The 13,967-nt window shown below is 29.8% G+C and overlaps 1 long non-coding RNA gene across 1 annotated transcript; it reads left to right on the plus strand.

Moving 5' to 3' along the window:
* The first annotated feature begins 3,261 nt into the window (after nucleotides 1-3,261).
* Nucleotides 3,262-6,050, plus strand: LOC136796730 (uncharacterized). Its single transcript, XR_010844469.1, has 3 exons — nucleotides 3,262-3,361; nucleotides 5,394-5,497; nucleotides 5,883-6,050. It is a non-coding gene; the product is annotated as an uncharacterized lncRNA (long non-coding RNA).
* The last annotated feature ends 7,917 nt before the right edge of the window (nucleotides 6,051-13,967 follow it).

Consider the following 13,967-nt stretch of genomic DNA (forward strand, 5'->3'; position numbering starts at 1 on the left):
GTTTCTATTAATTAAAAAAGAATGAGCTGTTTTGTGATATCAGCTAACTTTGTTGGCCCGATGATGTAGAAATCTGCCATAAACAGGAAAACTTTAAAGCCTGATATTAACTATAAATTAACACAGGTTTCTTTTTATACACCTTTAAATAACAGGAATCTTATTATTTCCGCCATAAAAACTTGTTTATTAATAGGATAATAAGTTAATATTGTTTAATCCCATATTTTATCATCTGTTGTTTTTGAATTTATTAAATTCGTTTTAAAAAAATTATTATCACTTAATTTACGAATTTATGGAAGGCAGTGACTTTTAATTAATAAAATAGTAATTACATAATTACATTAATTATTTGACAATTCCATTCATTTTTCTTTAATTCAAAATTATTCAAACTACGTGACGTAGTACTCCAACAAAAAACTAGCTTTTCTGAAAAAGTTATTTCTCCTTCTAATGGGAAATATTCTCTAATTCTTATCCCAAACAACTTTTTTTTCAATAAGCTAAATTATTGGAAATTATTTTGTCAATTACCTCTAAAAGAAATTATCTTTAAGTTTTCTTTTTGACATATACATATACATTCTTGTTTATTTAATGCTTATCAAACTCAAATTTATTATTAATTATAAGTATAATATTTGAATTATTCAACAAATTTCGGAAATAACTGCTTAAGGTATATTTTTATAAGTTTTCAAATGTATATTTCAAAGTAATTTGGATTTTTACGCTACTGTGAATGAAAGAATGAAAAAAAAACAACTTTTTTTATGACTAGTTGAGATTGTAGCAGATACAAATTGTACAAAAAAAATAAAACGATAAAGAAATAATTAATGATTGATTTTAGAAAATCTTTAATTATCAATTAAACCGATGAAAAATTTAATGTTTCCTCATTTACATCAACTGAACATTTCTAATTTTATGAAATAATGTAATGTTATGAAATCCTCCCCAGATTTGTTGTGATATCCTTTTCTGGTGATAGTTTGTCCTTTGCAGCCAAGTTGTTGGAAATGTAGCGGACACAAACTGCAGTGCCACAAAACTATCTCCTACCTTTGGCAATAAAACTGATTTACTCCCTTCGCTTCTCAACTATTTCCTCTTCCGCTTTTCCAAGTGCCCTTTGTTGTCTACAGTTAACGTAGTGTTTACTGTAGCATGTCGTTATTTAACAGTTATATTAACCTTTATTGTGGTCTAACTCGACTTGAATTAAGTTTTGAATTAATACAATATGCCACAATTTAATTTAATGCCCTTTACTTAAGTATTAGTGTTTAAATACTTATTCATACAATATATACAAAGTAGAAAAAAAAAACCAGAGAAAAATATAATACTGTCTTGTTTTGTATAAATAAAAATATGAGTCTTTATCAAAAATAAAACAAATCTCATCAAAAATATAAAAACAATAAAACTAATCTCATCAAAAATATAATAACCATAAAACTAATCTCATATTATAAAAAAATATATAATTTATAAGATAAAGGAAATTGAATTAAATTAACAATCAAATAAAAACACATTTATACTTATTTACATTCTGCAGAATGGAGATAGTTTTGTGGCACTACAGTTTGTGTCCGCTACATTTCCAACAACTTGGCTGCAATGGATAAACTATCACCAGAAAAGGATATTACAACACATCTGCGGAGGATTTCATAACATTACATTATTTTAAAATTAGAAATGTTCAGTTGATGAAAATGAGGAAACATTAAATTTTTCATCGGGTTAATTAATGAATAAAGATTTTCAAAAATCAATCATTAATTATTTCTTCTATCATTTTATTTTTATGTCCAATTCGTATCTGCTGCAATCTCAACCAGTCATAAAAAAAAAAAAAGTTTTTTTTTTCATTCATTCATTCACAGTAGCGTAAAAATCCAAATTACTTTGAAATATACATTTGAAAACTTATAAAAATATACCTTAAGCAGTTATTTCCGAAATTTGTTGAATAATTCAAATATTATACTTATAATTAATAATAAATTTGAGTTTGATAAGCAATAAATAAACAAGAATGTATATGTATATGTCGAAAAGAAAACTTAAAGATAATATCTTTTAGAGGTTTAAAAACTTAAAAAATATATCTTAAGCAGTTATTTCCGAAATTTGTTGAATAATTCAAATAGTATACTTATAATTTTATTATATATGTCAGAGAAAAAGAAATGATACTAGGAGGGTATTAATAATAAATTTGAGTTTGATAAGCAATAAACAAACACGAATGAATATGAATATATTTACATTCTGCAGGGGAATTCCAAGCCAAGCCTTGGAACCCCCGAGTGGAAGACAGGGCTGGGCTACAGGGGAAGAGATCCCAGCGCTTCTCTCCCAGCCACGTCACTGGTATTGAGGCTCAGTGGAGACTGAGTGGAAAAACAACTAACTATTCTCACTTATTATGAAAGCTAATTCATAATAGACCGGACAAAAATAATTTGATGAAATGCAATAAATTATTTTTAAGAAATACGGCTACAAAATACATCATTACATTTTTTTTTAAAATTATATCTTTATTGACATTTACAACAGTACTTAATAATAGATCCAGTACATTTGTTGTAAGATCATAATGGCATGATACAGGCATGTTAATAACCTATCAATTAGTAGCAATAATTTATTACATTAGAAGGTCTCGTGCTCATCTTTTTTTCAGACGCCTCAGAGGATTCTCAGCAATGGAAGAGAAACTAGTGGGTTTGGGAGTTTATAATGAAGGATTGATATCTGGTTTGGGCTAGATCGGTTACATCTGGAACATTAAGGTCTTTATGGATGATTTTATTTGTGACTAAGTAAGGAGAATTGAGGATTTTGAATTGTAAAGATTGGATACGCGTGAAATTCGAAGGTTTAGTGGGGCTTCAAAGCTCAACTCCGTATTGTCCAGATAGGCCTTATAATTGTCATATAGATAAGTATTTTGCAATGAATCGGAAGTTTAGATCGTTTTTCTAATGTGTGCTTTTATAGTCGGAACTGACGTGCAGTTTCCTGTCTTTTCAGTCTTGTGTGAGGATTCAGGTTAGTAGAATATCCCGGTGTAGTCCCAGGTAGCGGATCTGTTCCAGGGATAAGAACAACACTATTAAAGGATTTTGTAGAGCAGTCGGCAGGTTTACGACCAAGAGTAAAGGTGATCATAACATAAATAGATAGCTAACTCGTACTTTAGTCGAGACATAAATATAACATATGTTTTTATAACCTGTTACCAAATATGAAATCTGTGGATAAAATACGAAATTATTGTTGTATGGTCAATTGTTATATTAAGAAGGAATAGGAGGGAAATCTGAAATACAGGGTAAGTTTAGGTTAAATAAATAAATGAAAAGACTTTTAGGATCCGGAGATTTGATATTAGTAATGCTTTGGCTAATATTCTTCACATAAAAACTCCCCCCCCCCTCCCCACCCCCAGTAATTTCTCCCCAAAACTTAAACCCTCCAGATTCAATGTTGTGTAATATTCACATATACAATACGTTTCGGTGGACACCTCGTATACTCACCTGGGTTAAGGCTAACTGCCTCCTCAAGAGTTAAGATTAAGTTATAATAATAATGAACTTTGGTTTATGATTTAGTATACATATATCTAATGTTCTTTTAACATAGTGAAGTTCTATCATTAAATAAAATTATTGCTAATAAAAAACGGGTAATGACTTTTTTTTCAGTACTGAAATCATGTTAAACTATCTCAAAACCATGTTTCAAAATATGACTAAAAGTTGGAAATATATCTCCGCCGTCACTTTTGCCAAACTCCTGGCAATATTGCTGATTGACAAATCGCTCTTCGTCCGTTGGCAGTCTTAAATTAGTGGAGAGTTAATTTTTGCCCGCTAAGGAGGAGCCAAGATAAACTGAGCCGAGTTAATCATCTGCTAAAAGTTAATCACACTTTAACTTCCACCAGCTCCGCTCGAAATATCGGTTCCATTTCCTACAAAAAACTTTGCCAGTTTTTTTTTTTTACCTCTTATCATCTATCTTACAGGGTGAGGGGTTGGTTGAGAAAAAAATTTACAGCTTTATCTACTTCCTCTGCTAAATTTATTATTTGATTACTATTTCAGAAGGGAAATTAAAGAAAAAATCGTTTTACTATATATTATTATTAATAAATAACCAGTTTTTTTTTTATTCTTCGGAATATTTTATTTTATTATCATCTACACCAAATTATTAGATTCGAAAAATTTTAATTTAAGAAAACACAATTAGTTTTCCGAAAATTTGTGTGTCTAAATCCATTTGATTTAAATCTTAAATCTCCACATAAAATTCGTTTCTCATCATAATAAATAATGGTATATTATAAATTAATTAAATTAAATCTGTACCGCTACAACCCATGAAGGGTCAGGGGCTCAGTACTTTGTAAGAGAGTACTGTTACTAGACCGACGGTTGTGTAGGTGATTTAGTCAGAATCATGCTCGACCACCAGATATTATAAATTATATTATAATATTTTAAATAATATGTTCTTATCTATATAAAATGTATACAGTTAAAACAAACTTATTGGAAAATCGTTGATTGATCGTGTGTAATACATAAAAGGAATTGCCATCTTCCTTGAGTGGGGTCAAGGAAGAACTCAAACGTTTGTTCATTATCTTCCTTTACTCATGATTTTGTTCTTATTCCCCTTCTTTCGTCTTTTAGTGTGCATCGTATTTCTAAATTACTTTTGTATTCGTTATTATTTCCGTTTTTATGAATTTCCTAAAATCTTTTTATACTTCTTGTTTATTTATACATTTTACTTGTACTTCGTTGATTTACTTTGTCCATTTTTATATAAATTTTCAGATATTTGAAATCATAATATGATATCACCTTAGTTTACTTTTATTTCATGCCATCTATTTTGTTACTCCGTTACTTTATTTTTGTGTTTGTATGTTTTTTACCCCTGATGAAGCCCTTAAGCATCCCATTAGAAGCCCTTTCTAATTGTCCTATTTTGTGTCATCATTATATGCCTAAAACTATTTTACAAATATCAACATTTCCTAGGTCAAACCAGAACGTTAGAAAATTTTCCAAAAAAAAAAGAAAAAGTTGATAATGATTTTAATTTTAAGTATCAACTATAATTATAAAAAATTGAATCTATTGACAACAATAGTAAAATATTACACAATATTTTATTATTAAAATTATGTATGCTTTTGATTCTTATGATTTTGAACTGAGCGCAAATCATTAAAATTATGTGATGTTCGTCAACCAAATGTAGACCATAAAGAGCTCTCAGGAGAAAAATATACGTCATGAAATTCGTAATCAGGAATTCATAAAAAATAAATTCTTAATTTTCAGGACTTTTGTAAAAATTCTACCGAGATATTTTTGATCCTCATTTAAACCAACAAGATTCCATAATTTTGACAGATAAAACGAAGATCTTATAATCAAAATTGCAGGTAATTTACTTTTCTTTTGTATAAAATGAGCTTTAAAATTTATTTGAATATGTCATCCTTTACAAGCTAAAAGCAAAAAGAGGAGAAAAAAGGTTTCTTTTTTTAATTTTTAACTTTTGGATACAATTTGTGGTCATAAAGTTGAAATTTGTCATCAATTCCTAGAAATCATGAATCGATTTCCAGACCTATCCCCACAGATCCCTTCCTGGTCAACATTTAACTGAACCCTGCTTGAATAAAAAATGCTTCGACTGCCCATCTAAACATTTCTCCAGATAAAAATAAAATAATAATAAAAAATACAAATTCAGGAATTTACTCTTGTTTAATTTAGTAGAAGTTATTGCTTCTAAGAAATAAAATGTTTTCCTGTTTTTTGTAGAAAAACGATTAAAGTTTAATCTTTTTTAATATATCCGTGAAAATTGGAGGTTACAAAATTGAAATTCAATATCAGCACTCTGGACAACTTAAGGGAACAAATTTCCAGAACTTCTGCAGAACATTCTGGTCTTTAGTTGAATTTTTTTTTATACTTCTAGGATTTGATCATTCGTAATAAAATATATTTAATTTAGAAATGGTTTATATTTACTCTACTATAATCACTGCTAATAACAATATTTTATTTCTTATTAACAAAAGCATTTCAGACAAAATTACTAATTATTTGCTTCGACGATATGGCTAAGAGGGTTCGTTATTGAGTATCCTTTGTAGTCAACTCCAGTCAACTCCAGTCTATTCCATTTTCAAGCTTTATTACAATATCGAGGCGAAGCAATATTGCCATTGTTATGAAATATTTTGAGCATTGAAAGGCAAGAAATATAAATCTGATGAATCAATATCTCCCTAATTGTAAATTTAGGGATTTACAAGAAGGATAGTATGATAATCAGTATTTTTTCTGTTATTGATAATTTAAACCCTTTATTTACATTTTACATACAGCTTAGCATTTTGGCAATTTCGATGATTCAATATAATGTTAATATAAAATAATATTTGAAAAACTATTTAAACTGTTCAATAATTGACATCAACATCATATAGTTTGTTTTTTAACTTTTATCTAACATTGGCGCCATGTTGTTTTTTCTTAGGAAATAACGAAAACCCCGAAACGATGACTCCAATGTGCCCACAATATAACTACAATATGGGTATATTGGTATATATTACAATATTGGGTATATATAGATTGGGGTCAATCTAAACAATTATCGAACTATGACCACCGGCGAATACTTTTATATGTAGATAACAGAAAACCTAGGGGCGATACCCACCAACCTGTGGAACTATCGTAATAGAGAAAGATAGTCCGGGTAGTGGTCAATAATGGTATCAAAAATGTGGAGTTTTGCTTTGTACTACCATCAGAAAGCTCTGACGATGCCTTGCAAAATGGGGCGAAAGGTTGGTTAAGAATAAATAGATTCATTATTCTATTTTGATACCTTTATTGACCGCCACCCGGACTATGTTCCTCCAATTAGAATAATTACGTTCAATAACTAAGATTAAAATGTGTAGGATCCTAAAATAAACAAAAAAAAAAAACAGAGATATCAGAATCAACGAAGCGGCGTCAAGTAATAGCGAAATTCAAATGATTCTAACAATCTAATCTTTAAAAGTAATCCTAATTTATCTCTGTGCAATCCATTACTACAACGCAGTATCCATACGTTACAATCCATTCCACTTCATGCCTAATTAGTGGGTTATTAATAGCTGTAGATAAGACACATATCATTCGAAACACAAACGGGCTCATCATTGGTTCTAGTAGAATCCCCCCCGATAAGACCTATGAATTACTGCAGCAGATAGGGCTAAAGAGTTGACAAAGGCTGTAGAGCCGACGTTTCGGCCGATATATAATTCATGGGTTGGATAGGAGCCAGCTCCGCAACATGTGGCACTTATCGCCTATCTCATTACTGGATAAGGGGAGAGTCTGCTGGAGAGATTTATTGCGATCGCTGAAGATACTCAACTCTATCCAGCCCATAGGACCTGGATCGCGAGAGGTCGTTGTCTGATTGTAGGTCATTGGATATTGTGACGGTAACAGTTTAGTGACCTAGTTCGGGGTCTCTTATTGTGCGACTGCTGCTTATGTTACACCGCTCTTGAGGAAATTTTTTTCTCACGAAATTTATATGTGTTTTAGACAGCTGTTTTTACAATATAGCAATTGCATATAAAATGAAAATCCTAAAAAATAAAGATATTTTTGCTTAGAAAAATCAAAACCTATTAAACAAATTATTATTTAGTAATAAACTATAAAAAATAAAGACATTTTCACTTTAAAAAATTGAAAAATATTAAACAAATTATTTTTTTAATAATATATTATAAAAATAAAGATATTTTCACTGAGAACAATTGAAACAAATTATTATTTTAGTAATAAAAAATATCGATAATTTAAAAAACGTTTACTATAAGTAATGAAACGAAAATAACCCAACAAATCATAATGGAGTGATACATGCATGAAAAGAAACTACCCATTGATAGCACTCTAATAATATTTCTATATTAGAAGGTGTCGTGGCTACCTTTATTTCTGGCGCCTCGGAGGATTGTAAGGAATGAAACTAGTGGGCTTGGGTGGATAGAGTTTCTAATGAAAGGATTGATATCTGGTTCGAGGTAGATCGGTTACTTATGGAACATTAAGGTCTTTGAGGATGATTAATTGGTAACAAAGTAATGAGCATTGAGGATTTTAAGAAGGACTGGATACGAGAGAAATTCGAAGGTATAGCTCAGACTCCATGAGCCCAGCAGAGGTTATATCTCAACAATGATGCGTTGATATTCAATTATCAATATTAACATAAAGTAAGAAATAATATCGTAATTTGTTCGTATAAGTGACAATGCTCTGTAATTTAGACCCGCTGAAAGGTTTGAATAACATAAAACTTTCCGTAATTTTAGGAAAATCATTTGGACCAGAATTCTGTTCACATAGTGAGTCATACATTCAGACAATCCAACAATATGTTTATTAATGTTTTGCATAAACGGACACATTTTCAAAAAGGTTTATTAGTACAACTGCATTTGAAAATCTTTTGCTTACACCATTTTAAAACATAATGATGCTATAATGGATCGATTGTTTACTAATATGTAAAAAAAAAGATCAATATTTTTATTAATTAAAAATACTGAAATGCTAAAAATGGTCATGACAGTAATTCAGCCAATAACTGGTACTTTCATTAAGTAGATCACTATTTTCCAACATAAATAAATTTTATAAAGCAACAGGCATAATTAATCTTTTGTCAAAACAAGACATCAATCAATTTTTCAAGGTTACTTGAAATACTATGTAGAGGGAGGTAGGCCACCACACCGGTCTTTAGGAAAGGGGACCCAATCAGCCATGTCCTGTGGCCAGAAACCACACGATGAGCTGTACTTAACTGATTGTACTCAAAAGCGAACAGAAGCCTTCCGCCCGAGTCGGCGCGCTAATGAGCCATCACAGAGAGTATCTCATTATCACGCTCCATTCGTCAGATTAAAATCAATTCGAACATTATCGGGGGGGAAAATGTAGCGTTGAGGATTGATTAGCTGGATGACTGCCTCGCGGTGTGAATACCGTACTGCGGTCCTTCTCCCATCCACTGTCATCCGTATCAAAGTCACGATCACTCAAGTCTGATCAGAAATTTCGTGCCTTAAAATTTAGGTTTTAGCAAATATATAAAACCCTCACTGAGAAACGAATGCACTGAAACCAACATATTTATACTGCCTTGATGGCCTCTTTTTTCTCCTTATATGGACCTCAACATATCATTGAAAAACAAAATATGAGGAAAGCGGTTGGGGGTTTGGTAAAAAAGAAACAAAAAATAGTTAACAACTTTTTACTTGCCGACGTTTCGGCCCACTCTCTCGAAGAAATGACGTTGATTGAAGTTCTTTCTTCACTGTAACATCAAAGTGGATGTTATTTCTTTTTTATATATACTTATTATTGTACCTTTGTTTATTTTTGTGTATCCTTTTATTCCACATCGTCATCATCTTTTCAGATGTTTCGTGTCTTTTTTAGCCTTGCAGACTTGAGCGAAAGTTGTAAAGTTGTTCAATATTTTTTGTTTCTCTTTTACCGCACCCCCTATCATCTTCATATTTTCAAAATTACGGTCAATCATTTATATGTATAAGATAAAAGAAAAACTTTTGCTCTTAAAATCTAATAGGGTAATAAGGTACATGGGAAAGGCATCATTCAGGTAGAAAGGGATGAAGAAAACTAGAACAGAAATAATCACAAAAATATATTTCTTTAAATAATATACTAATTAATTAACCACACACAATATTAGGAAATATGATTGTAATGATTAAATAATAATACAAGGAGACTGTAGAATCAAGGATAAAGTAGAGTATCATGAATAAGAAGCACAACTGATAAATTTGTAGAAACTTGTAGTTTAACACTAAAGTTCATTAGTAATGAGATCGAAAGGGTGGTGTTTTATTTGGAATTTGAGATAAAAATGATGGAATAGTTTAAAGAGAATAATGTACTTCGATAAATCATTAATGATAGATTAAACCGATCTACGTGAATCTTGGGTCTTGGTTCTAGATGTCAAATTTTAAATTCTTCCACTTAATTATTAAAAAAAAAATGTTTTACTATATGAAATTTGCTTTTGTAGAATCTACTATATTTCAAAATTTTAAATGAAATCTGTGCTATTTTCTCATTTGTTAATAAAAAATTCCAAAACCACGCCCCTGATTGAATTTAAAGTCAGAACATTTGCGATTACCTGAAATCAAAATGAGCTCTTATACTTTTAAAGATACAAATCTACAAATATTGACTATTTTTCGTATAAAGGAGAAAATTGTCTCTAATTTAGTAAAATCATTGTCAGAAAGAAAATTTTAAGTCAATTTAGCTTTATGACCACCAATTTGGATTCCGAACATCCCACACTACTATCCAGCAATGTCATCGTGTGGAAGACATGTCTCGTCTTCTTAGAAGCGTGGAATGTACTTCGCGGGAGTCTTTTTCGATGTAGGACAGGCTTTTGATCGAGTCTGGAACCCGGGACTACTTTACAAACTCCGTAGATTTCTACCTTCTACATACTTTCTCATCGAAAGATTATTCCAAGTAAACCACACAGCTGACAACCCAACCAATCCTAATACCACCCTCACCAGTTATGCTGATGACACATGTGTGCTCGCAGTTAATAATTACCCTTTGATTGCATCTCATACTCTCCAATCCCATATCACAGCCCTCGAAGAATGGTGTCGTTATTGGAGGATTAAAATAAATCCAAACAAATCCCATCAAATCACCTTTACCCTTCGTCGTAAACCTACCGACTGCCCTACAGTCTCCTTTAATAATGTTGATCTTACCCCTGTCGAACAGATCCGCTACCTTGGACTACATCTGGACAAACGACTGACCTGGAATTCTCTCAAGGAACACACAAGACTGAAAAGACAGGAAACTGCACGTCGATTTTGACTTCTACAGCACTGACTGGACAAACGGTCTAAACTTCCAATTCTTTAAAAAATACTCATCTACATGACAATTATAAGGCCTATCTGGACATACGGAGTTGAGCTTTAGGGCTCCACTAAACCTTCAAATTCCTCTCGTATTCAATCCTTACAATCCAAAATCATTCGTAAAATCCTCATTGCTCCTTACTTTTTCACAAATAAAATCGTACATAAAGACCTTATGTTCCCTGTGTAACCGATCTAGCCCGAACCAGATATCACTCCTTCCATTATAAACTTATAAGCCAAACCACTCAAACCCCCTTTTTTCTAACTTTGCATCCTCTTCCATTTCTGACAATCCTCCGAGGTGCTAATGTAAAACATCTTTACAGTGCTACCAATGGGGAGTTTCTCTACACGTCTGTAACACTCCAATTTAACTGAGATTAGATTTACTAAATGTATTATAATGTACAGTTGTAAATAGCTATAAATAAATATTAAATAAGAGCATTATAGACCGTAAATTGGGCATAAAGCAAGAAGAAGTGATTGCATTAAAAACTTAAAAACTAAATTGTATTTTTTTTTTTAATGCGTATGAAATAGTATTAAAATAAATAAATTCTTCGTATTCTACACACTTGGTTTATACTTATTATTTTTTTTTTAATAATTTGATTACAAAATAATAACTACAATTGTTCTGTTTTAATTAATTTTCAATATTTTGTTGTTTTTAGGGATTTTTAAAAGAACTTTGAGCCTCAACATTATTTTAAAAATTGAATTTACTTCAAAATTGTTTTATTTTTTTTAATCATGGGCCTTGTAGAAGCAATAATATTGATAACGTTTACAAATTAAAAGACTATTACGACATGATAATGATCATGTCTTATGTGATACATTAGTTTCTAATTTTAACAAATTTCACGGACTCATATTGTGAAACTGCAAGTTATTCAATCTTGTCAATCAATGTCAGTTGCATAGTTTTGGAATTATATAATAAGAGATGAAAATATTCTAAAATATTGTTCTACTTTACAAATCTAAAATTTATAAGCAGCAAGTAAAGGTTTGGGTTATCATCAAAATTCAATCGAAATTTTGTTGTTAAAATACTGATATAGAAAAAATATTTTGCTGTGTCACTTTCATAATTAATTATTTTGGATTCATTTCAGTCAGTATAGATAATCATTTATATTAATAGGATGAATTTAGACACAAACAGGCTCATATTAAGTATTTTAAATTAATATTTTTATATTATATATTTTATTAATAATTTATTTTGTCTGCTCTAGTAAATTATTACATTATTAGGCAAAACGAAAATGAATATTTCTTACTATCTTAATTCTAATTATTTGAAGGAAATGTTTTAAAAAATAAATATTTTCTTAAAAAGCAAGTCACTTCACAAACCATCAACTGGGGTCCATCCCTTGAAAACTTTTCTTCCCAGTAAAGTCATGACGTAAAAGTTTATAAGAAGCATAAAAGTGTAAAAAAAAAAAAAGTCCTTTTAGAAAATTATGATCATCTTCTAACCAACCTTATCAGTTCGAATCCTCTCATTGTCATAATGTTAGATCTGATCTAAGTTTTAAACTATCTAGTGTTTTAAGGAAATGATAAAATACAATTCTTATTATTTCTAATAAATATAACAACATAAATCTAATTAATTCGTGGTAAGAAAACCTATGTATGTATGTATGTATATATATATATATATATATATATATACCATTGATATGAAAGCCAGGAGATCATATATATATATATGTATATATATACACATACATTGCAGAAGTTCACAAAAACTCTGAAACAATAAACTTATTTGTTTAATTTATAATATTAATACCTTGAAAGCTTAATTAACCTTGTTTGAATCAACTTAAACTCGCTAGATACTCTCCAAACATACATAAAAAGAATACTCAAAATTACAAAATTCGTATTAAATGAATCTTTATTCCAATTATGAAGACTGCAATTCAATTGTCAAATTCTTGAAACTACCTTAATTTTAAGTTTTAGAAAAATATGCTAGGTACTATGTAGTTTTCATTTTAATTTTCCCTGAATTACATATAGCTTGTTCATTTGTTGAGCTTTCCAATTGTGTATTTATATAAGAATATTCTACTAGCCAAAAAAACTAACGAGTAATGTAGAAAGACTTTAAAAGTTTGATTAAAAATGTATAGCTGCATACACACAGGACCAGACCAATTGATTTTGTGTTTGAATGTTATTTTGAATAATTTACGTAGTTAATATAGTATAATACCATAAATATCATTTTTATATAAAATTCATAATATTGCACATTTCAAAATATTGTTTTACATATCATTTCAATTGAGGAATCGACAAACATATTTTACATCTCATGCAGTCATTGTATTTTTTTTTTTTTTTAGATTAATGTAATATGTATTTTTTTCCTTTTTACTATATAGTTATATTTTTGAGCAATAACATTTTTCCTTTTAGATTTTGAAAGGTTTTCTTATACATTATCTAATATTTCTATTTGTTCATATAGCGATTAATTTGGTATTCTTATCAACATAATGATTGGGGCAATAAATAAAAGAGCTAGAAGTGAATTAGAATATATAACAAGCTGATTCGAGAGCTTATACCTTTTCACAATTACCCGACCGACACTAGACACAAGAATTGTGTTTACGTGTTATTATTTTTTTTTGCTCCATTTGACTTTTTATATGCTAATGAATGCATTACCTTACTCAACATTTGTCATTTCTTTACAATAAATTTAATAAGGGAAATATTAATAAAAAATAAATAAATATTTGTTTATAAACATCAATAATAATACGAAAAATCATACCAACCAAGAATTGTTTGTTGTTTGTTTGTTAGTTTTGAAAGGGCGTTTAACAGC

This window comes from Halyomorpha halys, unplaced genomic scaffold, assembly GCF_000696795.3.
Source record: "Halyomorpha halys isolate HHAL.00 unplaced genomic scaffold, Hhal_1.1 Scaffold45.1, whole genome shotgun sequence".
Classification (NCBI taxonomy): Eukaryota; Metazoa; Arthropoda; class Insecta; order Hemiptera; family Pentatomidae; genus Halyomorpha; species Halyomorpha halys.